At 44.5% G+C, this 13,856-nt stretch overlaps 1 protein-coding gene across 8 annotated transcripts in view; it reads right to left on the minus strand.

Annotated features, from left to right (window-relative positions):
* Positions 1-13,856, minus strand: part of RPS6KA5 (ribosomal protein S6 kinase A5) — a 177,230-nt gene that overhangs the window by 28,021 nt on the left and 135,353 nt on the right. The gene's annotated exons all lie outside the window — the stretch shown is intronic.

A 13,856-nucleotide genomic window follows, 5' to 3' on the forward strand; every position in this document is an offset into this window, starting at 1 on the left:
TTTGAAACTAAACTGTATGTGAAAAGCAGAGCATGAGTATTTAAAATGAGATGCCATGAAATCAAATTTCCGAAACTAAGCAGAGACAAAAAGCGTTGGATCATTTTTTCAGTGTAAGTCGCTCTTAATGGGGAACCACCACCCCAAATATTTAATTGGGGAAAAAAATGAAGGCTTGGGACAGGTTAGACCTTGACTCGACTCTCTGATGAAAGGTTTGCCAATGGAAACAACTCCTAATAAACTCAGAGAAGTCAATCCAGCACTCAGCTCCAACCATCATACCCTTCTCTCTTCCCCTTCCCTGTGTGCCAGGGAACAGCTGGGCCCGGCGGGAATGGGGAGGGAAGGCAGGCCAACGCAGGTAGGGTCACAGCCACCGGGACATGGCTCCACTCCTAATATCTGAAAACGAGCACCAGACCTGGGGCTTTTCATGGGATGAGATCACCTGCTTCATTATCTCCCACTATAAAACCGTCAGGTAAGCCCTATAAGGAACTCAAAGGTAAAGTCTACTGTTTACTATGGAAGGTGAAACATTAAGATAATCAAGTTTCTTGATGAAATATTTGAATTTATGCTAAGGTCATGGAAGAAATCAATCCAATCCAAATGTACCTCTGCCTCTGTGAAAGGGCAGATGAATAATGAGAAAGAATAATGAAAGGGACGGATTGAAATTAAGAAGCTTAACACGGTATACACGGAGATAGTTATTCCTTTATTCGGGTTTGTAAAAAGATTCCCTGTTGGGCATTAAAGTATTAATAGCCGTTATGGAACAAAACCAGGTAACACATTTGTAACAGACAGCACAGTGTGGTTAAGCACACGGACTCCGGAGCCGGACCGAATTCAAACTCTGGCTTGCTGCTAACTGGCTGTGCGACTCTGAGAGTTAATGAACGTCTTCACACCACGGTCTCCTTAACCTAAAATGGGTATTATGATGCTTAAGTGAGCGAAGACAGTGCTTAGCGCTGCACCGGGAACATTGCAAGCGCTTGACCTGTGTGCCCCTGGCTCCCTTCGGCTACACCAACCACAGAGAAAACCACAGCCAGTAGCCACTGAGAACCAGTGAAATGACAGTGGAACTGTAAGTTTTCACTGGAAATTCTAGCCGTCTTGTTCATTTCAAAGCTAATCCCGCTTCTGGCACTCCATCCTGGGGATGCAAGAAAACCCGGACGGAACAAAGGAAAAAAAAGAAGTACGCTTTTTCTCTTTAGGGTTCTTTAGTGTTCCCCCAGGGCTCGCTGCTCGTCAGGGTTTTCTGCATTGGAGGGAATCCTCTCCTGGGACCAGGCACAGGCGTCTCTGAGAGACACTGGCAGCCCGGTTTCTGAGGGAAAGCTAAGCAGAGACTTTTCCATTTTCCCCACCTTTCATGTGCTTTTAGCAGGCAGGGACTTTTTGTGTGAAAGGATCAGGCAATAGATACCCTGTTGCTGACATTCACTTTGGCTGAGAAATAAGCACTTTGGCTGACGTCGTCGGAAGGTACTGATTCTGTAGGTCCATACACCTGAGTCATCGGCATTTGCTGGAAGTCTACTCCGTACAGGCACTTAGGGAAAGCAACGGTTATGCCAACCCTGGTGGTTCATCCACAAAAGGAGGGGCATCGAGAGAACAGGGAGCACCTGGAAACAGGGACAGACCCACTGAGATGCCAAGTTGGGAAGAGGGGCGGGAGACTCCGCGTACAACTTGGGGCGGAGGTCTGAGCACACAGACAGCACTGGTGGGCGACCGATGGCCACAGCAGGTGCCACACGCAAGGAACTAGAGCGTGACATTGGAGTGAGGCAGGGAGCACATCAGGAAGAGACGGAGTGGAAATCTGAAGGGGTTTCTCGGAGCAGTACTGACAAGGGGACGAGAGGGACCACCAGCGGTGGCCCCAAAGCTTCCCTTTTTCCTGGCCGCAGCGAACACGGCCAGAAGCAGCCGGAGGAGGTTGGTCAGGCAATGGTGAGCACACACCCCAGCTCGCAGGAGTGAAAGCAGGGGCCACACAGGAGGTAGCACAGCAGGACCGCTTCTTAGGCTCCTTGTCGTCTCGGTAAACGGAGTGGCACGGGGCTTCCTCAGTACGTGGAGAGGTTCTGAAGCCTAATCCCGCGGAGAACCGTAGGGCCAGGAAGAGGACCAGAAATGGAGGTGCGCTGGTCAGGAGAAAGAGCCCCCAGCAGGCTTAAATCTCTTCTCCAGGGGAAGATGATCTCTTCCTCTTCTGCCTCCTTGAAACGTACGGGGCCGAGATGCATGTGCAATGACAGCTGTGCCTGGTTATCGCGAAGTCACCCCTGAGATGTGTGAGCAGACACGACTATTTAAAACTCAGAGAACACAAGTTTCTGGGTGTTGTCTCTTACCCCAAGGGTGTCCTTGGAAGGGGGGGAGCGGTGGAAGCTGTGCACAGAAGAGTAGTACGATGCAGTCCCGTGGTGGCCTTCCCATGTGGGGGTCACCCATCCACCTGTTCTCATCACTAATGGCTGAGTGTGCCCTCTGTGGGCTGGCCAGCCAGGCCTGGTGACTGCAAGGACCCCTGATGAAGAGGTGCTTGATGCTGTCATGCTGATACCCATGTTTCCTGATCTGTATCTCAGGAAGCTAAGTAAAACTGGTGTCAAATTACAGCCTATTGTGACCTGTGAGTATGAATATCAGTCTGAAGTTCAGACCAGCGCAGTTACGCAGAATGCGCACTGCAGAAAGGGGGACACAGGTGGAGGATGCTCATGGACCTTTAGCCGTGACAATACCAGAACATCCTGCAACAAGGGCAGGGAGACATTTCTCAGGTGTTGTTGCCACTTGACCTCTTCGAATGTTCTAGATTTCTGAGTTGGCAATGACCCAGAACTCTTTCTTTTTAGCTCCAAAGGGAATCTGGGAAACTTGAGAAATGAACTGTAATGGGGTGGGGCCCAAACAAATCTTTTTTTTTTTTTAATTAATTAATCTATTTTTTATACATTAAAAAAGTTTTTATTTATTTATTTTGAGAGAGACACAGAGAGAGAGAGAGCAGGGGAGGGGTAAAGAGAGAATCCCAACTAGGGTGCACTGCCAGTGCAGAGCCCTATGCAGGGCTTGAACTCATGAACTGTGAGATCACGACCTGAACTAAAACCAAGAGTCAGATGCTTAACCAACTGAGCCGCCCAGGAGCACTGAGCCCAAATAAATCTTAGAGCTCTCTGGAAAATCAGAACAGGCTCTGAGTTGACATATCACATTAAAAACTTCTTGTGTTTGTTATCATTTAATCCATACAATAATCCTATCAATAGGCAGCCACTATTATCCCTGTTCTAAAGGTAAGGAAAGATTCCTTTCAAATCAAGACATACACACAAAATTTTAACTTGATATTCCAGAGCATAGATGCTCCTAATATTTTTTTGCAAGAAGAAGCAAATAACAAAGCTAAGAAAATTTTGAAAAATAAAATAATTGGAAAAGATCTGCCTAGCCACATGTTAAAATGTATTATGAAACAAGATTGTAAAAGTGAGGTGCTAGCAAAGTAAATCAACAGCCAAATCACATGAACAGAAGAGACAACTTGAAAAACATCCAGGCATATACACAAACTTACATTGTTTTTGAAAAGGGACCAGCCAACATGGGAAATGCCACATTGTTTGACAAATGTGCTGGGGAAACCAGCTATTTGGGAAATAAACGAAGCAAGACCTTGCCCCATACCACAACCTGAAATGAATTCCAAATGGATTAGGAATTACATGAAAAAAGAAAAATCAAATAAAATTAAAACCAGTAAAATAAAAATGAATATAAAATTTCTTTCTATTCATGAATGTTAAGTTTCTGAGAACCTCTGTGGTGAAAGAAATTCCCATCTGATTAGCTTAAGAATGTATGGATTGGGGGGCCTGGGTGGCTCATAGGTTGGGCATCCAACTCTTGATTTCAGCTAAGGTCTTGATCCCAGGGTCATGGGATCAAGCCCCACATTGGGCTCCATGCTGAGTGTGAAGCCTGCTTAAGATCCTCCCTCTCTCTCTCTCTCTCTCTCTCTCTTCTCTACCCCTCTCCCCACCTCATACACACACACACTCTCTCTCTCTAAAATTAAAAAAAAAACAAATGTATGAACTAAAGAGTACTAACATCGAGATTAAAATTAAAACTATGATGGGGAGCAAGATGGGCAGATGGGTAGATATAGAACAAGCAAGGATCGTAAAATAGTCAGGTAGCATCATGGCAGTGTGTGGGCAGGTTTCCACTGTGACAGGTATTCGAACATTTTCATATAAAGTGTGGTGGAAAAAGTGAGCTCATGAAAGTGTGCACGTGTTTCTTATGATCACAACAATATAACAATACGGAACTGTCTCAACAATGGTGTTAGTACAGTGGGCAGTGCTCACCTGTCACCCCACTGAGGTCCTTGCTCAAGTGTCACCTTATCAGAGCAGCCTTCTGGAACCATCCGAACAAAAATACCTATTTCCCCACCTTAGTCATCCCTCTCCTTTCTTTTCTTTTCCTCCATGGCATTTAAAGACTATTTGTATTTATTGATTGGTTACTCTGATCTCTCCCAGCTAAAATGTAAGCTCTGAGGGAGGAGAGATTCGTTTTAAAGGCAATTTTGTTCAGTGCTTTTTTTCCTGGGGCCTAGAACACTGCTTAGCATACAGCAAGTCCTCAACATATATTTCCTGAATAAATTATTTTCCATTTACGATACCTTGCTCACTCAGGATCTTTCTTCCTCAGTTGCAACAGATGCCTGCAGATAACATCTTTGTTTTTTCACCAATAGCATATGCCTTCTCTTGGGGTGATTCTATTTGTCCTCCATTTCAAAGTTCACAATCTTTCCTATTTTGTGACTTAACATTGTTGATTCTCCCTTGCTGGTTCCCATGTGGTCCCAGAATTACCGGACTACTTATATGCCTGCCTGAGTTAGGAAGTTTTCAGTAAACTTCATTTACTCTAACTAGATAAGAATATTATGGTGCGTCTACTCAATGGTATATTACACAGCGATTGCAAAATTATGTGTACAAAGAGTTTGTATACATGAGAATGTGTATAACTTTAAGCAAAAACTGGAAAATATGAAGTTATATTTCTAGTATAAGTACAACATTATACAGATGTAAAAGACTAAAAGGAAATACATCAAGATATTGGCAGTGCTGGTCTCTGGGTGTTATTACAGTTTTCCCTTATGTACGTTTTAAACTATAGTGAACGTTACTTTTAGAACAGGAACAACAGAATGAACTTGATTTATAAGATCACAGACCCACGGAGACCAGCACAAGCCTGGCATGGGGGCTGGGAAGTCTTGAACCCTCTGTGGGTATTTCCCACTGCCCAAAAGGCCTTCTTTTCTACCTTCAGCCTCTGCAAGCCTCTGGGTCCTCCTGGCCCAGCCCATGCGGTCTCTCCATCATGAACGCTTCCCTGACACTCTCAGTCCCCAAGGGTCCATGCCGCCTTTGTATTTCCATGGCAGTCACCTCACCACTCCAATACTTCCCCAAACTGCTGGTATTATGAATTGTCATCCTTTTATTCACATCTTTCTGAACAGTATACAAGTTTTCTTAGGACAAGAATGTTGCCTCTGTATTTCTCCTCTGCCTTAGGAGGTAAAAATCACCCAGCAAATATTCCAGAGATGAATGAAATCAATCACCCTGTTGTCTGGGCCGGTACTTCCCAATCCCTTACCTGAAATAAGCATTCAGCTCTAGGAAAGAAAACAGCAGCACAGAACCAAGTGTGAGCCATGGGACAGCATGAAGCAACTTTCCAGGAGTCATTTTGTACTTGACCCCAGTCCCAGCGCCCAGTTGCTCTGAGTTCTTAGGCAAGACAAGCCTCAGTTTCCTTGTCTATAAAACAGCACATGCAGCTACCTGTTTTCCAGGGCTGTAAGGATTCCAGGAAATGCTATGTGGGACTTCTCGGCACAGAGGCTGGCACGCGGCTGTGCCCCGGGGAGCCTCCCCCTCTGTGGGGCTACTCCAGGACTGTTCCTGCTCTCAGACACTGGCTGCCAGAGGGGACACTTCCCTTTGGCTGTTACCAAATCCTTCCTTGATCCACCTACCCCGTCTTTCTTTAGACATTGCCAGTAAGAATAATAAAATGAGATTCTTGGGGCGCCTGGGTGGTGCAGTCGGTTAAGCGTCCGACTTCAGCCAGGTCACGATCTCGCGGTCCGTGAGTTCGAGCCCCGCGTCAGGCTCTGGGCTGATGGCTCGGAGCCTGGAGCCTGTTTCCGATTCTGTGTCTCCCTCTCTTCTGCCCCTCCCCCGTTCATGCTCTGTGTCTCTCTGTCCCAAAAATAAATAAACGTTGAAAAAAAAAATTTTTTTTTTTAAAAAAAATGAGATTCTTTACCAACTCCTGCAAAATCCGGGACTCTACTCAAAATCTCAGCCAGTAATCCCTGGGAGCCCCCAGGGCATGTCTTAAGTGAGCTATAAATACTCTTCTTCACTCTCACATAAAGCATCTCCTTTCTTTCTCTTGCCTCACAAGCCACCTGAGGGGTGCTCACTCCTGCCATGGCTTCTGGTGCAGAAGAGAGAACATTTCTGTTCCCCGTGAGGTTTGAGGACGTAAAGATGTATGCACGATCTTGTAAAGATTTTGGTAAGAGAGCTTTCTTTTTCTTTTCAACGTATAGCATCTTCTCCCTAAAAGTGATGGATACAACCTAGACTTGCCAACCTCCCCCCCCCCCCCCCCAGGGCCAAGGCCTCTGAGGACCGAGCTGATCTGCCTGGGCTCCTCCTCCTTGCACTCTCGTGCACTTAGTGGGTCTACCAGACGGCTTTATCAGACATGCCTGAATGTGTCTTAATCACGGGGTGGGTGCAGATTTAGGCTAAAGCTGGGACCCCACTACACTGACTCTGGTTTTTGTTGGCAGACCTCATCCCTGTCCCTCTTCCTTTCTCCCTTTTCTGTGACCCGGACGATGCTCACGAAGCTTTTACTTCACCCACTCCATTATCTCTGCTGGAGCACCTTTCCTTAATGGGCAGGATGAAAGGGATGCGAGAAGGTGGAGAACCACACCTTGGTGATGTAGGACCAAGTGGCTGCAAGGGACAGTAAACTAAAAGCAGTATTTCAAGTAAAGAACAGAGTGAAATGCAAAGAATTTCAAAGAGATTGCTAAAGGGAAAAGAGCCAAGGTCAGAGAAAAGAGCCAGTACAGAGCCAAGAGTATCACCCGAAAGGTTTGAGGCCCCTCCCGGGAGGTGCTGGAGAACCATGAGCACCTAAGGAACAGTAAGATTACTCCAGAAACTGAACCAAATGAGTCACAAAGGCAGAAGGCCACCTCCACAGCCTCTCCCAGTACGGATGAGGCTGACCTTTCAGACTTCAGGTGGATGGGACCAGTGGAGAGCCGACTGGGTGGTAATGAGAGGTGGTGATAAGTACCTCCACAGAGCCTCACCGGGAACAACCCAAGGCCAGGTCTCAGGGGGAGCACTGACAGACTACAGTAACCATTCTAATAGCGCCTCTGGCGGGTCCTTCCCACAGTTGGAAGGATTCTTCCTATGTTCTGTTCAGGGCTCTAAGCCCTCCAGTGCCCTAGAGAGTGAGTGCTTCAGAGGACAAGTTCATGATACAGCAGGATTCAACTCTATCCCCACACGTCATGCAAGGGCAGCAGGAGTAAGCCGAGCTGAAGGACGACGTAAGGCAGTTAAGACAGAAAGCTGAGGGCAGGGTCATGTCCATCCCATTCCTCTCCCAGCTGCAGCCTCCCAGCACTGGACTCTGCCCTCCAGCTGCTGCAATTGTGTCACAGAGAAGAACATGTAGATGAATCGCTATTGTGACACACGTCATCGGATTTGGGGGGGGGGGGGGGGCTAGTCAAAACCACCTCAAGAAACACAGATGCTGCTACTGGGTACAAAAATACAGAAAATGAAGAAGAGAAGAAAAAAATGAGCAGCACACTGGGAATCAAGAAGCCTTTATAAAATACGCCGATAAAGGATTTTATCATGAAAATGTGAGAGAGACACGGAAGCCATGGGGGAAAAAAATGATCTCTTAAAACAGGGCAAGAAATAATAATGCTTGCCAAAGTTATTCTATGTGTAACTCTAAAAGCAAGACATTCGTAAACAGAACATTTAAAAAAATACAAATGAACTAATTCAAGGTGTTACTGACTAATCAGCATGCATAAAAGAATACAAGAAAACTACTATCTTAATTTTGTTTTAGAAGACTATAATAAGGCCACACAAAATCAACGTAATTCCCTAAAGACAGACAATCTTTCGGAGGACAAATAAGAAATTAATCACCTAAGGCAGAGGTCAGCAAACATTTTGTAAGGGCCCATGGCACGCAGACTTCTAAGATGGTCTCCAATGATCGTGGTCTCCTTATATTCACAGCAATCTCCTTGGGTCATCCCCTCCCTTCAGATGTGCGTGGGACCTGGTAACTTGCTCATAAACAATACTATCAGTAAAGGTGACAGGATACCGCTTTCATGATTAGGTTACAAAACAGTCCAGCCACCTGGGAGACGCTTCCCGTTCCTTCCCGGTTTGCATGCCATGAGGAAGCAAACGGCCATGTTAGATAGGCCGAGGTGGCAAGGAACTGAGGGTGGTCTTTGGCCCACAGCCAGCCAGGACCGGAGGCCCTCAATGCAACAACCGCGAGGAACTCAATCCTGCTGACAAGCACACGTGCTTGGAAGCAGATCGTCTCCCAGGTGGGCCTGGAGACAACGACAGCCCAGCACTTTGCAGCCTGTGAGTGACCTGGAAGTGGAGGGACTGGCTGAGCTGTGCCCAGATTCCTCATCCCCAGGAACTCTGAGAGAGTTAATGTATGTTGTTCTAAGCCACTGAGTTTTCAGGCAGTTTCTCACTGGGCAATGGATGACGGATAACAAGTGGAAGGCCAGACAATAAATACTTCAGGCTTTGTAAGCTACATAGTCTCTGGGCCAAATATTCATATCTGCTGCAGTGGCCCCCAAAGCAGCCAGAGGGGATACCCCAATCAAGGAGCCCAGCTGGGTTCTAATAAAATGTTACTAATGGACAGTGAAACTCAAAATTTCATAGAATATTCACATGGCACAAAATATCGTTCATCTTTTGACTTTTTCAACCATTTAAGAATGCAAAAACCAGCTCCCAGGCCACAAGAGAACAGGCAGCAGGATGGATCTGGCCTGTGGGTTGTAGTCTGCTAACCTCCTGACCTAAAAGGTACAGCAAGAGCTCTGTTGAGTATTATTTTGATAACACTTACACCTGAATTTATAGAACACTATGCTATATACAACGAAACACACTAATAAAGCCAAATAAAACAGATAATGAAATGCCAAATAAACATCTCATGGCAAATATTTTCTACATTTCAGAGTCAGAGAAATTGAGGCAAAGAAACACCCCTGTCAGAGATGACGGAAGAAGTGCAAATAGAACCTGTATGTCCCGATTCTCAGGTGAGGACACAGGATTCAACTACCATGGGTAACAAAGCCCCAGTCAAGTAAAGAGGAGGCGAAGACAGAACTGATGGAGATACTGTGATCGGGTGGATCCCTCCCCACAGAGCCCAGGAGAAGTTCTACACAGAAGGGGAATAAAGGCTAGTGGGAGACACACATGGAAAGCACACGCCACATACATGAACTAAAAATAAGACATGGACTCAGAAAAGCTAATGAAAGGTTTATCCTAGATAAAACTATCTTCACTTCCCTAAAGCGACGTCAGGAAGAAACAACAGAACTACTCTATGTTCTTTAAATTTTTTTGAAGCTTATTTATTTATTTTTGAGAGAGACAGAGACAGTGCAAGTGGGGAAGGGGCAGAGAGAGAGAATCCCAAGCAGGCTCTGTGTTGCCAGCTCAGAGCCCGATGCAGGGCTTGAACCCACAAAACAGCAAGATCGTGACCTGCGCTGAAACCAAGAGTCAGAAGCCTAACCTACTAAGCCACCCAGGTGCCCCAACTAGTCTATGTTCTTTAGAGGACAGAACCAGGATTGATGGGCAGAGGTTAGAGGAAGCTTATTGCAACTTACGTTAAGGGGGCAGGATTTTATACAAAGTTGTTCATTAATGGAAGGGGCTTTCTTGAAAATACCTTATACAACTGTGCTCACTGCTCATGGATGGCGTTCAGACAGAAGGCAGAGGACTACAGGACCCTGTTGAAGGGACTCTTATATCAGGGAGAAACTTTTCCTATCATTCTTCTTCTTCTTTTTTAAAAATCTACTTGGGGGGGGGGGTACAGGCATGTGCAAGTGCACGCAGGGGAGGGGGCAGAAAGAGAGGGAGAGAATCTCAAGCAGGCTGCACGCTGTCAGTGCAGAGCCCAACACAGGGCATGATCCCACACACCGTGAGATCATGACCTTGAACCGACATCAAGAGTTGGACACTGAACCAACTTGAATCACCCAGGTGACCCCTCTCATTCTTATTACATTTTGAAATTTGACATACCAGAAAAACATGCCTGCTCTCATTTTAGGCTATGTCTAGACAAGAGCAGGTAGATAACTTGGATAAGATGTTCTTTTGAAGCACCTCAAGTCAAAGCTCTAGAAAGTATACGGCATTCAGGGAAGATCACAAAAATTCAGGAATGGAAGGGTTCAATGATGAAGAAAGTCCTTGGCTAATTAATACAGGGGACAAGATAATGATATATTTATTTGAATGGTACATTTTTTTCCACTTTTTAAATTTATGTGTTTTTTTTTAATTGAAGTCAAGTTGACACCAAATGTTATGTTAGTTTCAGGTGTCCAGCGTAGTGACAAGACTGTATGTTATTCTCTGCTCACCACAAGTATAGCTACCTACATACATTATTACATTATTACACTATCACTATTACTACAACACTATTATACTACCATTTACTTATTCCCTATGCTGTGTTTTTTTATCCCTGGGACTTATTCTTTCCATACTCGAAGTCTATTATCTCCTCCCCCCTTCACCCATTTTGCACCCCCCCCCACTCCGCCACTTATCTCCTCCCCTCTGGCAACCATCAGTTTGTTTTCTGTATTTATGGGTCTGTTCCTGCATTTTTTGTTTGCTAGTTTGTTTGGCTTTTTTAGATTCCATGTATAAACGAAATTATATGGTATTTGTCTTTCTTTGACTTACTTCACATAACATAATACTCTCTAGGTCCATCCATGTTGTTGCAAATGGCAAAAATATCATCCTCTTTTACAGCTGAGTAATATCCCATTGTATATATACTGAATGGTGCATATTTTTAAAAGAACATACTATGAAAGACTTTATACCAGGAAGACAATCAGAATGATTACTTTGAAAGGAAAATGTAGTTTAGGATAACTGAATGATGACACAGTTTATAAATTTCAGTAACAACAACAAAAACCCCCAAACCACGAAATCACGGGTCAACACTAAGCTTTAAAAAAAATTATTAATAACATGACCAAATGGATAACTGATTAAAGGGAAAGAATGTTATCTAAGTTCTTGAAAAATATTTTCTAGTTTTAAGAATTTAGACACTCTGATTCAGGCTCTTTCTCTTTCTAAAACCAGAATGTCAAATGATTGACCTAAAGGCAATAAAATCAATTTAAATTTGAGTATCACATGGCTCATAACATTCCTGCCATCATAAGCAGCAATATACCTCTCTGCACGCAGACCTGTGGAGGAAAGGAAAACTGGAAAAAGGAGACTGCTTGTGGATGTGGAATCATAAAGTGGGGAATCAGTCAGAGGAGATACTATTTAATATCATCAGATTAAGGCTAGCTTTGCACCTGTCACCATGACAGGTATGACCTTGCAAAGGAACCCAAATTCTCAAGACCATGACCAAGGTTTCCTATAATCCTGAGGCATTTTCAGACTGTCAAAAGGACCATTTAAAATAAGCATAGTAATATTTTAAAATTTTAATAACAGGCATGACTTTAACTATGATTTTAACAAGAAATATTACTGATCACTTCACTTCAGTATTAAACAAATTGGAACAGTGAGAAATAATTTCCTACCTAATCTGTCCTGTAATAAGCATGTTAAGAAAAATTTAAGTTTTACTAAAATAACGGTGATGTACAATAAGCTTCTGACATAAAGAGTGTGCCCTTTGGTAAGTTCTGACATATGTATACACTTGTGAAATCATTGCCACAAAGTAAGTGACATAGATAGCCAATCACCCTCCAAAGTTTCCTGGTGTCCCTTTGTCATCTCTACTGCCCTTCCCCAATCAACTGGCCCTCAATGAATTCCCACATTTGAGCCAGTTTATATCCCCCAGAACCTCTTGAATGAAGGGAAAGATGAGTCACCTTAAGGAAGGACCCTGAAAATTTATACTGTTACTCTTTCTCCCAGCCTTCCCCAAAGGGGCCCACAGCTTTTTAATGGAGGAACTGTACATTGGTGAGAAGGAAATAACCAGACTTCTGGGGCCTACTGGACTCTGGCTCTGAACTGGCACTAATTCCAAGAGATCCCTGTGCCCACCAATCAGAGTAGGGGCTTATGCAGTCGTGAGTTCAAGCCCCGTATTGGGCTCCGTAGTGGCATAAAGCCTAATTGAAAAAAAAAAGTTCCCACCAAGCAAATTAAAACAAACAAAAAACTTATGGGGTGCCTGGGTGGTTCAGTTGTTTTGAGCATCCAACTCTTGATTTTGGCTCGGGTCATTACCCCAGGATCGTGGGATGGGGCCCCCCATCAGACTCCATGCTCATTATAGAGCCTACTTAAGACTCTCTCTCTCCCTCTGCCCCTCCCCACCATTCATGCACGTGTGTGCATTCTCTCTCTATGATAAAACGAAAAAAAAAAAAAGAGTAGGGACTTATGGAGATCAGGTGACCAATGGAGTTCCAGCTCCATCTCATGATGGCTTCAGTGGGTCCTGGACACCATCCTGTGGTTATTTTCCCAGTTCCAGAATGCATATTTGGAAGAGACATATTTAGCAGCTGGCACAATCCCATATTAGTTCCCTGACCTGTGGAGTGAAGGCAATTATAGTGGGAAAGGCAAAATGGAAGCCATTAGAACTGACTCTACCTAGAAAAATAGTAAAACCAAAAGCAATATCACATTTCTAGGGGACTGCAGAAATTAGTGCCACCATCAGAGACTTGAAAGATGTAGGAGTGGTGATTCCCACCCATCTTCTCACCGATTTGGCCTGTACAGAAGACAGATGGATCTTGGAGACGACACTGGAGTATCGTAAATTTAACCAGGTGGTGACTTCAACTGCAGTGCTGTACCCGAATGTGGTTGCATTGCTTGAGCAAATTAACACACAGCTGGTACGCAGCTACTGATCTGGCATATGTCCTTTCCCCACCACTGTCCATAAGGCCCAACAAAAGGAGTTTCTTTCAGCTGGCAAGGCCAGCAATATACCCTCCCTGTCCTACCTCAGGGGTGTATCAACTCTCCAGCCTGATGTCATAATTTAGTTCATAAGACTCTTGATTGCCTTTCTCTTCTATAAGATACACACTGATCTGTTACATTGATGACCTTATGCTCACTGAACCTGGTGAGCAAGAAGTAGCCACTACTCTAGACTGATTGGCAAGAGAGTGGAAAATAAATCTAACTAAAATTCAGAGGCCTTCTACTTTAGTGATTTCTAGGGGTCTAGTGGTGTGGAGTGCATCAGATACCATTTCCAAGGTGAAGGAGAAGTTGTTGCATCTAACCCATCCTACAACCAAAAAAGATGCACAATCCCTAGTGGGCCTCTTTGGATTTTGGAGATAACATATTCCTCATTTGGGAGTA

Source organism: Lynx canadensis, chromosome B3 (genome assembly GCF_007474595.2).
Source record: "Lynx canadensis isolate LIC74 chromosome B3, mLynCan4.pri.v2, whole genome shotgun sequence".
In the NCBI taxonomy this organism is placed as follows: Eukaryota; Metazoa; Chordata; class Mammalia; order Carnivora; family Felidae; genus Lynx; species Lynx canadensis.